At 34.5% G+C, this 18078-nt stretch overlaps 1 pseudogene; it reads right to left on the reverse strand.

Moving 5' to 3' along the window:
- Nucleotides 1-6296: 6296 nt before the first annotated feature.
- On the reverse strand, nt 6297-7127 carry LOC104231390 (actin-depolymerizing factor 12-like; annotated as a pseudogene).
- Between the last annotated feature and the right edge of the window lie 10951 nt (nt 7128-18078).

Below are 18078 nucleotides of genomic sequence, written 5' to 3' on the forward strand. Positions count from 1 at the left end.
TGTACGTCCGACCACATCACGGCTGGGCACTCGATCAGATTCTGCTTTAATTGTTGAGACGCGATCGAACTCCTTATATTCAAACCCTGCATAAAAGCTTGTACTGCCCAGTCATCCGAGACCGGTGGCAATTCCATTCGCTCCATCTGACTGGACATGAACTCCCTTAACATCTCATCATTTCTCTGTTTTATCTGAAAAACATCAGATTTCCTTGTCGCCATCTTTATGGCCTCGGCATGTGCTTTCACGAAGGCATCTGCTAACATTGCAAAAGAACGATAGAGTTCGGGGGTAGGTTGTAGTACCAAATCATGGCTCCTTTTGAAAAAGTTTTCCCGAATTTTTTCAACAATACTGACTCGATCTCATCATCATTCAGGTCGTTTCCTTTAATTCCGCAGGTATATGAGGTAATATGCTCATTAGGGTCGGTTGTCTCGTTATATTTTGGTATATCGCGCATGCGAAACTTCTTAGGGATGGGCATTGGAGCCTCACTCTGAGGGAACGACTTTTGTATGAAATTTTTGGCATCCAAACCTTTCAAGACCGGGGTGCCCCCGGTATTTGATCAACATGGGAGTTATAAGTCTCCACCTTTTTGTCATTATCCTCAATCTTCTTTTCCCTGGACTCAATCCTCCTGGTGAGTCCCTCGAGCATCGTCATAATGGTGGGGTCAATCCCCGAGCCATTTTCGTTTGATCTTTCCGGCACTGGTTCAGTACGCCAAGTATTTTCTGGTCCGGCTACACTTGGAGTTTTATTCTGACTTTAAAGTTGAGCATTGGCGATTTGTTGAGCTTGTAGCATCTCAAATATCACTTGGAGGCTGATTCCACCATCTCCTACACCCTGTGTTCTTTGCCCCCCAGATCTGACTTCCCTGCGTACACTTGCTCCGGGGTCTGCGCCTATATCTGCATTCAAAGCAATGTGTGAACTAACATTCACTGATTCCATATTTGGAACTTCCCCAGGGTTTATCAGTTGTACATCGACACCTGGAGCAATTATGTTGACATTTTCTCCGTGGAACCCAAGACCGTCATCACCGTGCATGGGTGCATTCTGTGAGTTTGACATGTTTTATCCTGAAATCAAAGAATCTTTGACAAGAACAAGTCTGAAAATAACATGCGTTATCAAAATCAGTATTGAAACAAACACTATTATCGTTTGCCCCACGGTTGGCGCCAAACTGTTTACCTCAAAAATACGAGTAACAATTAAATTTGATTTGTGGTTTTAAAGATACGTGATTTAGTTCAATTTCAATTAATAATCAAGAAATATGAAGTGTGGATAAAGGAAATAAGTAAAATCAAACCAGTAGATAGGTCAATCTCGACCTCGAGCCCAGTGACCTCGAGGTTGGCTAGAAAAATAAAGCAAGAATATTAAAGCTAAAGGACAATTCTGATGGACAATGAGCTAAAAAGTAAGATAGTATATTCTTTGTCAATGATTAGATGATGTTTACAAATGATTGGGGTCCCCTTTATATAGGAGGGAACCCTAAATAAGGTACATTTCCAATTACAGTAAAGAATCTTATTGGGACAGCTGTCTAACCACCTAGTACGGATTAGTATTAATTCGTACAAATCTATTCCGGAATTTACGCCACGATCTTGGGGATGTGGCAGAAATCACGTCCTTCTATAACAAACTCATAACGACATTATCTCGGAGTCGGTTATACTTGGCTCTGACGTTCCTCGAGCGCTTAGGTCTTCGAGCCTCTTACTCTACCTTCGAGCCCGAGCTTGGTCTATATCAAACTCTTGTCCTCGATGCGACCTCTCGAGCCTACAAAATCGGAGGCATATGATTTTGACCGTATACAAATTAATGATTTATAATTCCTATTCTAATACCTTTTTCTTGATTAAAAAGGAAGAAAAACTTTGGTTAGCTAACAAACTTGCTTAAATAATTAGACCGAAATAAAACATTCTATTCATTATATGGGCCTCTCCAGAATAGATAACATACTAGTAAAACTTTTGTGTACTCCTAGCTAGGGGAAGATGTTTGGTGAAATTAAGTGCAAATCAGCTAGCCAGCTTTCCATCACTAATATTGAAATTAAAATTTTCACTATTTATATATATCTATATCTATATATCTATATAAAAGAGGGAATTAAAAAGATGATGTGGCATATTTCATAGTGTAGAAATCCTATTTATCTTTTTTCTCATTTTTTTTTTGATTTTTCCCCTTTTCAAACCATTTATCTTATTTTAAAAGTCTACATCCATATCTCACACCTCTTTATTGAAGGTTGTGACTTTTCAAGTCCATAACCCCCAATTGTTTAATGTGTTATAAATTACTTCTTAGGTTGTGGCTTTTAAAATCCATAACCTCCATTTGTTCAATGTGTTATAAATTGTATCTTTCGTTCTTTTTTTAGTCACTAATTTGTATCTTTCCAACCTTATGAGGTTTTATGACTTAACTCTCTCAGTTTTGTCCTATTTCATTAGTTAGATCTAATTCTAGCAGTAGTATCAACAAAAAACATACCCCACCTGTTGATTTAGTCATGTATCTTGGTTTTAAATCTGGCAAGTGTTGGTTCCCTGCTCAAGTTTACAATTGGTAGGTATGATCAAATTTCTTTCTTCAAAACAAACTTCCTGTTAGTATCTCGGAAGGAGGACTACTCCCAAATCTATTTATATCTTGTAAAAACTTCTTCATTTTCTTAACTGGTCCCTCATTTTCATCATGTAAGTATTGAAAGTCAATTTTTTCTTCTTATGAAAAGTTATTTGTTGAAGAAAATCTATATACATCTATCTATATGTTATGATGAATGCACTTTAACTTAATTATGTTGTTGTGATAAAGAAAGGTAATGAAAATTTTATATGGTTGTAAGAACTTATTGCAATCTATCAATTTAAAAAGGGTATATATATATATATATATATATATATATATATATATATATATATATATATATATATATATATATTACAAAGGAGATCACATGTTCTGAAGGTCAGTAAATGAAGAAGTGTTTTCATGTATATAGTTCCAGACTAATCATTTGCAAGAGGAGCGTAACTGCCTCTGGTAAACTGAAGAATCAAAATCTTGATTACATTCCTCTATAAAGCTTTTTGAGGATATGTATTACACTTCCTAATTTATTTTTACGGTGAGTAAATATTGGATTAATGATTTTTTTAAAAATAATAAGGTGAAATTGGATGAAATAATTCGCATTTTACAACCTTATTAGTCATGACAAAAAAAAGGTAAGAATACATCTATGGATTTGACCCATTTTTGTCAAGAGGAATTGTTAAAAAATCTAACAAATTAATAACTAATTCTTATTTCTCCAAGGAACTCAATAAACTAAAGATCAAAAGCTCGGAGTATCTCCTCTGAAGTTCTATTTGTGAAGCGTGAGGATGGTGCTCGACATGCAGTTTCAGTATTTTTTCTAATCTTTAACTTATAAAGAGGGTGTGGAGTATTAAAATTGTATGACCCTATGAGGAGTCATTAAGTAAAATGAACAAATGTTTGAATCTTTTTTTGAAGTAGACAATAGATTTGCCGTGATGATTAGAGAAGAATGGGAAGGATGAGGTGGCAGATTGCAGGATGAGGAAGAAGACAGAATTATATGTAAACAGAAACAGAGGAAAAGAAAAGAGAAAAAATGGGCAAAAAAAGGAAAAATCTAAAAATACTGAATAAATAATAGAACATAGGGAGGGAAGGAAGTGAAAATGTAAATGTAAATATCATACATTTTTAAAAATATACATACAATATTTATAACATAAAGATGAAGTGCTAAAACTACGCAAGTAAAAAAACTTGAGGATATGATTAATCATGTCAAGAATCCTCTTCTATATTCCTATCATATGCAGAGATGAAATATTTCATGTAATTATTCTTCACCAAATTATTAGAAAAATCACTCTCTTTTTCATTCTATTTGATGAAGCCAAACACCTCACATAGTATGTGGATCTTTATAATATACTTTAATTTTTTTTCTTTCCAAGTTCATCAATAATAATAAAATTTTATTTATTCACTTTATGATTATTATTATTCACCTAAGGTTTTGTAGTTTTAAGCTACGGTCGCAATCAATAAAAATAATTAACAGTGGATTATTAACTTAACAATGCTTGAAATGCAACTTTAAATCTAATATTACAATAGAAATAAATTTTACTTAACCTAGCTATAGGCAGTGTATCATGTCGTAACATTTATGACCTACAAGTTCAAAAATAATAAAGGCCCACGTGTACTTTTGTTTGGAATATTAACTATCATTTATTATTGACATGTATATAAAATCAAGAAATTGAGTGGTCAAATATAAGAGAGAGAGAAAGATCACTCAAATTTTAGAAGGGATTCATCAAAGCTTAGGGGATACAATTATTTTTAAAGAATACGGAGGAGATAAAAGACACAATAATTACTGCAAGGGAATAATTATGTTATTTGAATGTCAGAAACTACTACTTAAAATTAACAATTTAAAGATAAAAGGGTCATTGGTCTTGAGTAATCCATATGCAGTGATAATAAGATTGTTTCTCGACCACATGATTGAATAAGATCACTATGAACTTATATTTATAAATTCTAATTCTGGTAAAATTATTTATATATAAATTTAATCAATATTTAGAACTATTGTTTGCTTGAGTATATGAATATTTATTTGCTTTATCTCGATTAAAATTACAAGACTATTTTGTAAATTGCTAATGTCTTCACGACCTTTAATAATAAAATTTGAAATTAAATTTAATCTATTCGGATTCGAAAACTAAAAAGAATCTTTAACATATTTATATCTAAAGATTAATAAGTTTATCGTGTATATCTAATAGTAAAATTTTTTGCAACCGCGCAAAGCACGAATAAATTTACTAGTATATATATAAAGCTACAAATAGAAAAGGTGATGTGACACCTCTTATAGCTCAAGAAAGTTCTCTATCTTTTTTTTCTCTTTTTTTTTGGCTTTTATCCATCATTTGATGCCTAAAAAATCTGTAGAATATTAAACATATCATATTTAATTATGTCATCCTTAATAATGTCACTTATGGAAGGCTTAAATTATGTATTTATCTTCTTCTTTTTAGAAAGAATGACGAAGCAAATTCTACCATCAATTTGAAAACGAAAACAGCCCATCACTTAATAAGGGAATTGAACGGGTTCTCCATCATTAAACATAAGACAATAGCACACCACTATATATAGAGACTCGCCTTCTAACTTGGTTTCGTATCTGTCAATGGATTTCATGGCTTTCTATTTTCAGCTCCATTGTTATTATTAGATATACGTGCTTTGCTCCTTTACAAAATATTGATGCTACTTTATTTTCTGTTTTTCATAGCTGCAAGAAATTAATAGATTTGTATTGCCGTCGTAACTCTTCATTTGAAAGCCTGGGATTTTGTGCAGGAATGCTACTGTGTTTACTGTATGCGTTAGGTCTATTTGTCGTCTTTTTCTTTGTATTCTGCTTATGAATTTTGTTTAATGTCTTCCTTTGGTTTTTCATTTCCAGTGTATCATTTTGCTTTGTGAACTTACAGACTTTTTTTGAGAATAACAAGAAGATTGAAGAACTCAGTTTTTGGTAAAGTCACTTCTGATAATCATGTTAATTCATGTGTTCCTTTAATCTTTGTGCTGGAAGCCAAAGCAACCTGTAGGCCTTTATTCTCAATTTATCAATATATGTTAATGGAGATTATGGTATAAGACACCCAACACTGTATGTATTTTTTTTTATTTTTTTTTTAGCAAAAAAACCAACCATCTTTCATACAAGACAAATAAATACAGAGCAGATTACAATCCATTGCTGTTACAAACGTTCTTATCAACTGATATGACAAAGAATAAGGCACACATCAACTGATGACATATGAAGTCAAGTTTTCTTATCTTTTCCAATTGAGGAAGACTTGAACCATGGTATCAACACAGATGTAGTCTTTTGGTAGAGCGTATATGTTTCAGTTCTGTATGTTTGGCTAAGCATTTTCCTCTCCACAAGCACAGTGACATATGCTAAGCAAATGCTATTTATGAGTGCACCAATGAATGTCCAACCTTGACCCAAATTCCATGCAATTAAGGCCAGTCCCCACCACCATAACTGTTCTCCAAAATAAATAGGATGTCTTGAGTAGCACCAAAGGCCTTTGTCAAGAATTGGAACCATTGGCTGGCCAACTTCTTTCAGTTTTTTTTTTTTTTTTTTTTTTCCGTTAATAAATTTGTGGAGCTGTGTATCGGCGTGATAGGCGATTGTGATGCCGGAGAAGCAGATGACTATGGCAATGAAATCCCAGATGCTCCATGGCTTGTCCTGTGAATGGACAACATATAGTATCCAAGCTCATTTCACTTGGATCAGTAGCTTGCAACTCAACCTGGACACCATCAAATTCTCTCCTGAATCTCTCTTTGGAACTTGCATACAGCATCTTACTTCTTACTCTTGCTGTTTCTGGTGACCAAGCAACAAAGAAGATTTTGCTTTTCTGGACATTTTCATCAGTAGTGAAATCATAGTCAAAAACAAAAACAGCATAGCGGCATTCATTGGAAGGCAAGCTGTTGGCAAAATCTTCATGAGTCTCCTTGTTCCCCAACCTTCTCAACAACAACTTGCTGGCCCTCAATCTTGAACACTATGTATCTGTAGTTCCTTTTTGCTTTCAACTCCATGAATTTCAGCTTGCACTCATCACTCACTGCTATCCCTGATGCTGAATTCGCCATCACAGTCATTGCCTATTTTCACCCTTCAGCAATTCAGCTTCCTCAGCATCAAAATCTTCTGTTTTTGCTCTCTCTGCGAGTTTTCCTTTTCTATTTGAACTTTCTGTAATGACATGCTTTAGCTCATCCACAATCCGACGAAGCTGACTTTCATTGAGAAGTGGGCCACAGATCTGCAGGCAACTATTCAATTCATCCAACATGACTGCACATATTTCTGTCATAGGCTCCTCATGCAAAGCGTGTACCATAGAGAATATTATATCGCCTGACAACTTTGTGAAATATGACTCACTTCCATCTTGAGCAATCCCTTTCTCAACAACCAATTTAGCAGAATGCAACAGAAGGGCCATGGCTTTAGCAGCCTGATTCCTGACTTCATTGTGGTAATAGAATTTCAAAAATGGAACAAAGACTGAAACAACTAGTGCTTCATGCGTCCTGACTAGGCATTTTTGGACACCTCTAAGCTCTCACCAGGTGCAAATGCTCAAGTCATAAGAAATTTCTTCAGACGTTAGAATATACTAGAAAAGTTTAAAGAATTTTCTTGTACAGGTTCCTAAAGATTAGTCCGTCGCATATATCACACTACCAGTAACTTAACAATATTGAATTTATCCTGTAATGCTTCTTCTAATATGAGGTGTTCCTATTTTATCCAAATTTAAAATCTTCCTGCCTTCAGAAGGAATCTCCAGAAAAGAATTAAACTGAAACTCACCTGCAAAATCAAAAACTAGGTTAGCAAAATAGTCAGCAAGAGTATTTCCTTCCCGAAAGGAATGTTGTACTCTTACTAACAAATTTCTCCTCAAACTTTGAATATAGTTAATATCTGTAACTACACTCCATGGGATTGCCCAATTCCCTTCCAAAAATTGTATCATAGCCAAAGAATCCGACTCTATAATTATCTGCTCCAATCCATTCTCCTTACAATACTGCAAACTCTCTCTAATTGCTCTAGCTTCTGCAATCAAATTAGTAGTATCAGGAAGCCTGAAACCCTTGGCCACAACCAGATTTCCTTCATGATCCCTAATACAAAATGCAGCTGAACTTGGTCCGGGATTGCCACGGGAAGCACCATCAGTATTACACTTTAGCCAATTGTTTGGAGGGAAGATCCACCTTACAATCTTGAAACTGTATCTGACTCTGTAATTATTCAACTCATTTAAGATAAAAGACCAATTATTTACCTCGTATTTATCCTTAAATCTAATTTTGATTACCTTCAACAGGATATCATTCACATTCCAGACCACCTTCCCAATAGAATAAGAACCTCCATGTAAAATCGTGTTCCTTCTCTTCCACAGAAACCACAAAATTACTATAGGAACAACCTGAAACACAAACTTGAGTCTTGTGTTTCCTGCAATAGTCCACCACTTTCTAATGACATGTTTTAGATTTAAGGTAGGACCCAATATTCCTGCACCTCTAGAAAAATGAGACCATACTGTAGCAGCTGTATCTCCCTTTAAAAATAAATGATCAATAGTCTCGATCCCCGGAGTCGTACAATAATTGCAATTAAGAGAGATGGAAGAATTCCAAGAATGCATTAGAGTTGCCACAGGAACTTTACCTAACCAAATTCTCCAAGCCAAGAAAGAAAACTTAAAAGGCAATCCTGTTAGCCATAACTTCTTCAAATCTTCATTAATATCCTCCCTTTGCCTCAACAACTCCCAAGCAGTACTAACACTGAACTCTCCGGTACTAGTCTTTGTCCACCATAGTTTTTCTGCTTTACTTTGTAGTTGAGTATACCTCATGTTGCTTCTAATGTGTTGCACTACATAATCAGGAACCACCTCCTCAAGAACTGAAAAATTCCATCCATCTTCAGTTAAAAAATCACTTATGTCCCTCATAGGGTAACAAGTGCAAAAATCTGATTGATGCAAATGTAATGGACCCAGGTTGGACCAATTATCATACCAAATCGTAGAAGATCATTTTTAGGTTCCCACCACAAGTGATTCTCAATAAGAACTCGATTCTCAAGCATATGTTTCCAGACTTGTGACCCCCCTTTCCATAGAACTAGAGAAGGAATTTGCTTTTTGCAATATTTGTTCCATAGAAAGTTAGACCACAAATTATTTTGTGTCCTAAACCTCCACCATAATTTGGCATACAACGCCTTAGACACATCAAATATGGATCTAAATCCTAGGCCCCCTTCCTGCTTAGGGATGCACACTTTAACCCATTCAGACCAATGTTTACTTCTACCTGACTCTTTAGTACTCCAAAAGAATTTGGCAAAGATCCTGTGCAATTCTTTAATAACACAAATAGGAGGAGTAATTGCTGATAACACATATACAGGAATACTCTAAAGAACACTTTTTAATAGCACTTCTTTGCCTCCATAAGATAACATTTTACCTTTCCAAACTTGAAGTTTTCCTTTGACTCTGTCTATCAACTCTGCATAGTGCTCTTTCCTTTTCCTTGTATGAGTAATAGGGCTTCCTAAATATTTCATAGGAAAAGAACCCCTATTCATCCCTATACACTGTTCAACTGGCAAAGAAATACCTGCTGCCACATTCTGATGCAAATAGAAAAAACTCTTTTCTTTGTTCACCATTTGGCCTGATTGCTTTTCATACTCCTGCAAAACTGTCATAATTTTTTTTAAAGAATACACTTGAGTTGAAGCAAAGATTATAGTATCGTCTGCATAGGCTAGGTGATTGAGGTTATCACTCCACTTAGGCATACCATATCCCACATAATAAGGATCATCAAATAAAGAATTCAAAGCCCTGGATAGTACCTCAGAAGATAAGATAAACAGAGCTGGCGATAAAGGATCTCCCTGTTTAACTCCCCTTGTAGAATGAAAGAAACCATAAGAATGACCATTTAGTAACACAGAATAATAATTATTGGAAATTAATCTCCAAATCATATCAACAAATCTACCATCAAAACCCATCTTCTTCAGAACTTTCATCAAGAAGAACCATGAAACTCTTTCATATGCTTTAGCCATGTCCAGCTTAATAACGACATTTGCAAGTTTCCCTCTTTTAGAGATATCAGTTACCAACTCTTGGGTAAGCAGGACATTTTCAATTATGGTTCTTCCTTTCACAAATCCAGACTGATTGGAAGAGATCAATCTAGGAAGAATACCTTCCAGTCTATCCAGAATAATTCTAGACAAAATCTTATTCACAAAATTATTCAGACTTATAGGTCTCATATCAGAAAATGTTTGAACATTAGCTTTCTTTGGAATGAGAACCAGATTAGAATGAGTAACAGATTTTGGAAGAGTATTATCATAGAAAAAGTCTTGCACCATATTTATAATGTCCACACCTACAATATCCCAACACACATGAAAAAAACTTCCGCATAATCCATTAGGGCCACTAGAACTGTCTCCACTTAGTTTGAATACTGCTCGTTTAACCTCTTCACTTTCTGGGACAACACCCAATGCTTCATTCTCCTCTGCAGTAATGGATTCTGGTATGTGAGATAATAAGGAAAAGTCTGTTGCATCTCTATCCTGATGAAATTGTTGATCAAAATGAGACACTGCTTCAGCTGCAACCTGTTCTTCTTCTTCTATCCATATTCCTTGGTCATTTTTAATTCTACTAACTTTCATTCTCTGCCTCCTGCCTTTTACTAGACTATGAAAAAATCTAGTATTTCTGTCGCCAGCTTCAAACCACTCATACCCTGCCTTTTGTTGCCAATAAATTTCTTCAAAGTGAAGATATTTATCATATTCAGCTTTAGCTCTTTGCATAATCATTCTATTCTCAGCAGATGGATCTTCTTCAAACAACTTTTCCTTTATTTTAGCAATTTCCTCTCTGATGAGAAGTTGTTGAAATATGTCCCTAAATGTTATCCTGCTCCACAAAGTAAGGGCTCTTTTTATCTTCTTTATCTTCCTTTTAAAATCAAGGAAAGGATTAGAAGAATAATCAGAATCCCAATTCAACTTAACCACCTCCATAAATGTATCATGTTCAGTCCAAAATTTTAGAAACCTGAACGGTTTGCTATAAGATAAGGATCTGTCTTCGCAAGATAGAATCATAGGAGCATGATCAGACCCTGTTCTGGACAAATGCTCAACTTCTAACTGAGGAAAAGAATTTAGAAAGTCAGAATTAATTAAAATTCTATCCAGTCTTTCAAATATACAATCATTTCCTGCCCTTCCGTTCCACCAAGTGAATGGACTTCCTTTAAACTGGACTTGATAAAGGTCACAAGATTCAATACAAGTCTTGAAGTCTTCATAATCTGCATCCAATACTGGCAATCCCCCAATCTTCTCTTCACTGTTTATAACTACATTAAAATCTCCTCCTATTAACCATGGGTTGTTAAGCCCATTTGATATAGAGTAGATTTCATCCCACAACTCCAACCTCTAAGCTCCATCACACTTAGCATATACAATAGTTGAATAAAAACTAAAAGAAGTAGCCTGATTCTTCATCAAAACTGTGAGTTGTTGATCAGTATTACTCATTACTGTAGCATCAAAACCATGGTTTGCAAAAAACCAGATTTTTCCATTACAATTGTGAATAGCCCTTGGCATTTTTAACCTTCTTCTGTATCTGTTTATATATCTAACATGCTGAAAAGGTTCTAGTAAGGCAATGAAAGCAAAACGGTGATGATTATGCAACATTTGCACTCTCTGAAATGCATTTTGAGTTCTCACTGACCTAATATTCCAAAGGAAAGTCTTCATAATCATCTAGCATATTGGGAAAACACCTGTCTCTTTGGTTGAACTCTAATAGGCTGCATTGCATCACCCTCCCCTTGTTTTTTTACCCTTCCTGGCAGTTTTAACAACTTTAGCAATTCTTGGGGATACATCAACATCTTTGTATATTTGTTCTTCATTAGTGTCAAAATGTGGCATATTATCAATAGCTAAGACTTGCTCTGCATCATCTATTTCATCCCCACCTATTTTATGAGTTATAATATCATGCAACACACCTATTTCCCCCAACACTGTATGTATACAGTGCATTGATCTAATTCCCTTTCTTGACCCAAGTTGAAATACGTTTTCCTGAAACTTTTGATACTTTTAACATGAAGAAGACACTCAAAATAAAGAGAAATCATAAAGAATACAATTTGAAAATTTGAGTCATGTATCGCTGAATTGATATTGGTTACCGAACACGTACTGTGATAATATTTAGTCTTGAGTTCAGTTGTACTTTCCATTGTGAATAATTACTCTCTTTTATTTGTCTATTCAAGCAGAAAATACATATTCCTTTTCAAACTTACGTTGTATAAACTATTCGTTGTACAAATTTGCAAGATGATTCCAGATTACAATGCTTCCTCCATTTATGTAATTTCTAGGTCTTCCTACCATACTAATTTTTGGTATTATTAGTAGAAAAATATTAGTTGATTAGAACATGATCTCATTATTTAAACCAATTTGTTAGTTTGACCTTTTGGGTTGTTAAAGCTAGCTTGGCTGAGAAAAAAATTAAAACCTTAATGTTGCGTCTAATTATGAGCTCGGCAATTAGAGCCAATGAAGATGAGTGATCTTTTCAAACAAATGGAGGGCGGGATAAACTCATTTGATTACGGGTTGAATTCAAATTTTGGTGCAGTAGTTTGATTATGTGTTCATTGTATAATATAACAAAAATATAGAATTGTTATAAAATAAAGACTATAAAGTAAAGACAAGTATAGAGAGAAACTGATATATTATTCGAATTCAAACTGATATACATAATGAACTGAAATCTCTTCTATTTATAGAAGAAAGGAAGCTGCTGTGTAAGCTGCTACTATACCAGATATGGATAATCTTCTACTGAGAGCAATGTTTATCCATAACGGAGTACTGAAAGGATAAGCTTATTATACCCGATATGGATAATCTTCTACCGGGGGTAATATTTATCCATAACTGGGTACTGAAAGGATAAACTTATTATACCCGGTATGGATAATCTTCTACCGGGGATAATATTTATCCATAACTGGGTACTGAAAGGATAAGCTTATTATACCCGGTATGGATAATCTTCTACCAGGGTAATGTTTATCCATAACCAGGTAAGGAAGCTTATTTCCAATAGAGTACTTAAATAGATAAACATATTTACGGTGGAGTCCTATATGGATAAGCTTCTTCAGGAAGCTTATTTACAACGGAGTACTAAATGAACATCCATAATACAATATATTTATAACACTCCCCCTTGGATGTTCATTAAAAGATAATGTGTCTCATTAAAACCTTACTAGGAAAAACCACGTGGGAAAAAATCCTAGTGAAGGAAAAAGAGTACACATATTTAGTAATACGCATTACTAGGTGCCTCATTAAAAACCTTGTAAGAAAAACCCCATGGGAAAAAACCTTAGTAAGGGAAAAAGAGTGCATCGCGTATTTTACTCCCCCTGATGAAAACCTTGTTTCAAATATTTGAGTCTCCGCATTCCAATCTTGTATACCATCTTCTCAAAAGTTGAAGTTGGCAAAGATTTAGTGAATAAATCTGCTGGATTATCACTTGAACGGATTTGTTGCACATCAATGTCACCATTTTTCTGAAGATCGTGTGTGTAGAATAATTTTGGTGAAATGTGCTTCGTTCTATCTCCTTTTATAAATCCTCCCTTCAATAGGGCTATGCATGAAACATTGTCTCCGTATAATATTGTGGGTCTTTTATCACATTCCAACCCACATGTTTCTCGAATGAATCACTGATCTCAATCATATGCACTCCCTGCTTGCCGGTTTGAAATCGAGCTTTATGGGTATCGGATAAATAACCTGCATCTGCATTACCAATACGATCTGCACCACTTTTGTTAGCATTAGCAAGATAAATAAGTGCACCATCTACACCGAGATAGAGTATTTCAGGACCAAGGAGCTCCTCATCCTCTTCTAGAGGTTGGAACGGATCCTTATTCACTTCAAGTGATTGAATATTCATTGGTGTACTTAATGGGTACACTTTGTCCATGTAAAAGTATTTTTAAGACCCTCTTGGAGCTCTTCCGGAGTTCCAATAAGATTTATGTCACCAACATAAATAGCAAGTGTAACAAATTTTGATGACATTTTCTTTATAAAAATACATGGACAAATAACATAATTTATGTAACTTTCTTTCAGCAAATATTTACTGAGGCGATTATACCACACGCGCACAGATTGCTTTAAACCGTACAAAGATCTTTATAATTTGATCGAGTACATTTCTCAAGACTTTGAATTATATGCTTCGGGCATTTTCAATCCTTCAAGGATCTTCATATAGATTTAGCCAAATAAGTCATATAGGTTAAGACTTGTATCTAAATGGTATGACATCTTCAAGTGTCTGGACTGCTAGTCCGATCCTCACAATCTTTTACAATATTGTGCACTATATTGTATTAAATATATCGTCGACGATCATTTTGTGTCAGTTCCGAAGCGACATAACTTGTGGAGATCTCATCACTTTCTTTATTTTCAGGTACCTGAACTTTTTCGGGAGTTTCATGAAATGTTATGTCGTGGGATCTTCTAGAGCTTATTTCCTCCTCATTATGATCATTAGCTCCTACTATTTTTCAAGGATTGTTACCTTTGGAACCGATTGGTCTACCACGCTTCATGCGTACAGTAAACTCTATCCTTCAGGGACTTTAATTTTAATAGGAGCATTTGCAGCTGAAATATGATATTTAATTTTGGATCAGCAAATGCTTCTGGCATTCGACTTGAATTATCTTCTAAGTGAGGATCATGATAATTCGATTCATATAGCATATTTTTCAACTGTTTATTCCATCCCCCAAATGTTAGAAAAACTAACATATATCCCCAATCATCTTTGGGAAACATATCTTTGTGTATTATGGTAGAGAAATTAATCATATACCACGCAACAAAAGATAGTAAAAATATTTGGTTTCTGATCCTAAACCAATTGTGAAGGGAGGACTTATCATATATTGTTGATCTGATGCATACAAGTGCTGCTATATGCAATTTAGAAAATCTTAGACCAACACATGAAGCTTTGTTCTCATAAGCAATGGTTTAGCCATTAATAGGAGGTATTCAATGCTAAACCAGCTTGGATATAAACCAGCATTATCAAGATGAACTGTCTTGATTTCATAATCTGAAAATTATGCTCTTAATCGAGAAAAGCAATTCCAAATGCCAAACTGCAGGTTGACAATAATTACACATGTAACCATCTCATATATGCACCTATAAGTGGTTCACATGATAGGTGAACGAGCCCATATTCACCTTTTATATATTTCAGAATCAAGGGTCTTAGTCCCAACTTTAGCTGGTATAATCAATTCATTATGAGAACAAGCAACACATGAGAATTCCTGAAGAATCTTCTAGTTTTTTAGTATATGCTTATCTGAATTTTCAAATAGCTCATTTAAAAATGGCAAATAAAACTTCAAGTTTATCATGTCATGTGCTATCACTTAGTAAACTTCTGGTTTATTATGGCATAAACTTTTGCTTTAGTAAACTTCTGGTTTACTGTGATACATGATATAGTACAAATTAAAGAATAAGGCGGGTAACTTCTCACATACATATTATTTTACCCCCTATGATTGTGGAAACATGAAGATTATCAATCTTCCAATCATTTGTAGTCTCAATATGATAGCCATTTGTATTAGTAAACTTCAGGTTTACTACAACATATGTTTTGACCATAATCATATAATATGAATGACATATTTGTATATAAGCTCTTCGAGAGCCTTCATTTATTATCCACAATCTAATATTTATCTGGCACTACTGGTGTCATGTATTCTTTAGGCAAACATTTAGCTCTTCAGGAGTTGTTGATACATTTTGTACTATCAAATATTGCTCAGACACTGCTGGTGTCATGAGAGAAAATCACAATCAAATAAACAATGTAAAACAATTGTTTAAGCACACGAAAACTCCTCTTCATAATATTTTTCCACTTCAGGAGGCAATTTCAATTGTGTTACTTCTTCAGGAGCAAATTTAAAATACGAAATATTGAGTATATATTCTCTCAATTATATTAACTCTTCTGGAGGTGAATTGTAATGTATTCACATCAAGAGCGCGTTCATATTTACCCGACTTATTAGTATTGTCACATTCACTTCAGGGAATGGATTAATATTATCAAAAGTTCTCATCCTTCAGGAAATCGAACATAATTATCTGAATGCGCATTAATCACATCAAATTGTGATGCCTCAACTTCTTTTAAAATATTTACTACTTCAGGAGCAAATCGAGGCGTGCATTTAATATAAAGAATATTTATGTAGCTTATCTTCAATTGTAACCATAGAAAGCCTAAATTATCACTTCTGATGATCATAGACATATACCACTTCTGGTGGTTAACAAAATATAATTACAATGAGATATATGAAATATAACTACTTCTGGTGGTTGTATATTTCTTGCAAACACTGCTAGAGTTTAAATTGATCTAATAATATTATCCATATTCTTCAAAATGACATAAATAAGATATATTATAGTAAACATCATTATCAAATCATAATTTTTTCTTTATGTACAACAATTACATAACCATACTATCTATTACAAACAACAAAAATTAAAATATTTACATTTCTACAGATTCACCACCGATTACATGACTTGTTTCTCCTTCTGGGAGTGTAAGGTAATCAGTTACATCCAAATGCATGAAGTCTAAATTATCTTCAGAAATAAAATTTGCTTCAGCATTTTTCTCTGTCTTCTTTAGGGAGGCCTGATAAATCTCAACCAGGTGCTTTGGCGTACGACATGTACGTGACCAGTGCCCTTTTTCTCCACATCTATAGCATGCATTTTCTGCATTTGGTGCTTGCACCGCTTCATGCTTTTGTTCCTTCCTTTTCCACTGCTGGTGGTGAGGAGTGTTCTTTGGTGTATCTTTCAAATTATTCCACAGTATGATTGGATCTTTAACAGTAAGATATTCCATTTTCAGGCCCTCATCAAGGTGATGGCGTAGGAATATCATTGCTTTGGCACGGCCTTGGTTTGATGCCTGATTTTTGTCTTTGATGGTGTCTGCCAGACCCATCGCATCAAGATGAATTTCAACATCAAGCACCCAAGACATGTAGCTTTTCCCCGATATATCCAGGGCTACAAATTCAAATTTATAAAGATTTGACATTATTTAGGAAAAGAAAGTTCTTACCTCAGATACTCTCAAAATATTTGCTCGAGATGGCAGAGTCTCGTGCTGATAACGTGTTATAAAATAAAGACTATAAAGTAAAGACAAGTATAGAGAGAAACTGATATATTATTCGAATTCAAACTGATGTATATAATGAACTGAAATCTCTTCTATTTATAGAAGAAAGGAAGCTGCTGTGTAAGCTGCTACTATACCAGATATAGATAATCTTCTACTGAGCGCAATGTTTATCCATAACGGAGTACTGAAAGGATAAGCTTATTATACCCGATATGGATAATCTTCTACCGGGGGTAATGTTTAACCATAACTGGGTACTTAAAGGATAAGTTTATTATACCCGGTATGGATAATCTTCTACCGGGGGTAATGTTTATCCATAACTGGGTACTGAAAGGATAAGCTTATTATACCCGGTATGGATAATCTTCTACCGGGGATAATATTTATCCATAACTGGGTACTGAAAGGATAAGCTTATTATACCCGGTATGGATAATCTTCTACCGGGGGTAATGTTTATCCATAACCGGGTATCGAAGTGATAAGCTTCTTCAGGAAGCTTATTTCCAATAGAGTACTTAAATAGATAAACATATTTACGGTGGAGTCCCATATGGATAAGCTTCTTCAGGAAGCTTATTTACAACAGAGTACTAAATGAACATCCATAATATAATATATTTATAACACTCCCCCTTGGATGTTCATTAAAAGATAATGGATAAGAGAATACAAAGAACATAAGTGAAGGAAAAAGGCGAGTATAGTTTCTATCACTTCAGTTACCCGATAATCTCTTTCCTACCAAAGATGGAAAAAGTTACAACAGAAAAGCTGTCACGACCCAGATTTTCCATCCTTGGAAGTCGTGATGGTGCCTATTAATGAAAGCTAGGCAAGTCGATTATTCCAATTATCTACCCTTTTTCCTTTTAAATCCCTTAACAATTGTAATTTAGCATTTTATGACATCGGAAATTAAATAAGCGGAAGAATGAAATTC

This window comes from Nicotiana sylvestris, chromosome 7 (assembly GCF_000393655.2).
Source record: "Nicotiana sylvestris chromosome 7, ASM39365v2, whole genome shotgun sequence".
In the NCBI taxonomy this organism is placed as follows: domain Eukaryota; kingdom Viridiplantae; phylum Streptophyta; class Magnoliopsida; order Solanales; family Solanaceae; genus Nicotiana; species Nicotiana sylvestris.